General features: G+C 54.6%; 1 pseudogene; it reads left to right on the top strand.

Annotated features, from left to right (window-relative positions):
• The window catches only part of LOC102811062, a 1,645-nt pseudogene extending 678 nt beyond the window's left edge, over positions 1–967 (top strand).
• Positions 968–1,662: the final 695 nt, after the last annotated feature.

The following is a 1,662-nucleotide window of genomic DNA, read 5'->3' on the forward strand; positions in this document are numbered from 1 at the left end:
AACACGTGCCTGTCGTCATAGGACTCGTGCCTCAGGACTACATCCAGTACACTGTGCCTTTAGACGAGGGGATGTACCCTGTGGGGGGCCTCGGAGCTACTGTCTGGACAGCTCCTCCCCCATGGAAGTCTCCGCCGTGCCCCCACCCGGGGGAGGGAGCGCCTTCCCGGAAGAGGAGGGCCAGGTGGAGCAGGTGGACCAGGAGCTGCCAGTGAACGGCCTGCTGATGGGCACCACGGGAGTCCTGCTGCAGAGCCCCCACGCCAGGCACGAGGACGGCCCCCCACTCTCCCCTTTGCTACCTCCGATGCAGAACCATCAAGTCCAAAGAGACTTCAGCCGGCTCCCAGGTGCTGATGCCCACGTGTCTGAAAGCATGCGCTGCCATTTGAATTTTGACCCCAACTCTGCCCCTGGGGTGGCACGAGTCTATGACTCGGTGCAGAGCAGCGGGCCCATGGTGGTGACCAGCCTGACTGAGGAGCTGAAGAAACTGGCCAAACAAGGGTGGTACTGGGGCCCCATCACGCGCTGGGAGGCCGAGGGCAAGCTGGCCAACGTGCCGGACGGCTCCTTCCTGGTCCGGGACAGCTCCGATGACCGGTACCTCCTCAGCCTGAGCTTCCGCTCCCACGGCAAGACGCTACATACCAGGATCGAGCACTCCAACGGGAGGTTTAGCTTCTACGAGCAGCCGGACGTGGAAGGACACACGTCCATCGTCGACCTCATCGAACATTCGATCCGGGACTCAGAAAACGGAGCCTTCTGCTACTCCAGGTCCCGGCTGCCCGGCTCGGCCACCTACCCGGTCAGGCTGACCAACCCGGTGTCGAGGTTCATGCAGGTCCGCTCCCTGCAGTACCTGTGCCGATTCGTGATCCGGCAGTACACCAGAATAGACCTGATCCAGAAACTGCCTTTGCCGAACAAAATGAAGGTCTACCTCCAGGAGAAACACTACTGAAAGATGGGGGGGCCCTGCACCCCGCACTCGGGGGACAAGAACACGATTGAAAACCCGTTTACAAACGTCTCCTTGCTATCCAAACTCTCTTGCTGCCATATCGATTTCAGTTTTCTGTGTACAAGGGTCACCCACTTGTCTAGAGGGGTAGGGAAGTGTGTGGGCCAGCTCGCTTGGCCTTGTTTCGGTTCTCTCAAAAGTGAAGTCTGGAAGGTTTCCAAGTGTGAATTGTCTTTCCTCAATGTGCAGAATAATCACAATGTGAATGATCAGATTCTCCTTAGCCCCCTCCCCAGCCCTCCCAATCCTTCGCTGCTATCCACTGTGATTTTTATGCATTAAAAGCACATTTCATGTATACTCAGCCCTAAGTAAAGTTGGATGAAAACGTATAGAATGAACAAACGTCTGGTCTCTCTCAGTGGCCCGATTTCAAAAGGTCGTTTTGGGGGAAACATTCATGACCAATGGGATAAGACCCTGAATTTGTCTTGTACCCTGAACATGATTTCTGTAACCTCATACCTTAATGACATTGATTTGAAATTGAGAGCCCACGTCTTCCTGGGTACTAGAAGGCAGAGGTGCCACTTGGCTTTTACACTCATCTCTAAATTGTTTTTATGATTGTACTGATTTGGGGGGTTGTGAAAAGTTGACTGGTTTTTCTGTTGCCTTCGTTTTCATCTTGTGGT

Source organism: Chrysochloris asiatica, unplaced genomic scaffold (assembly GCF_000296735.1).
Source record: "Chrysochloris asiatica unplaced genomic scaffold, ChrAsi1.0 scaffold00021, whole genome shotgun sequence".
In the NCBI taxonomy this organism is placed as follows: domain Eukaryota; kingdom Metazoa; phylum Chordata; class Mammalia; order Afrosoricida; family Chrysochloridae; genus Chrysochloris; species Chrysochloris asiatica.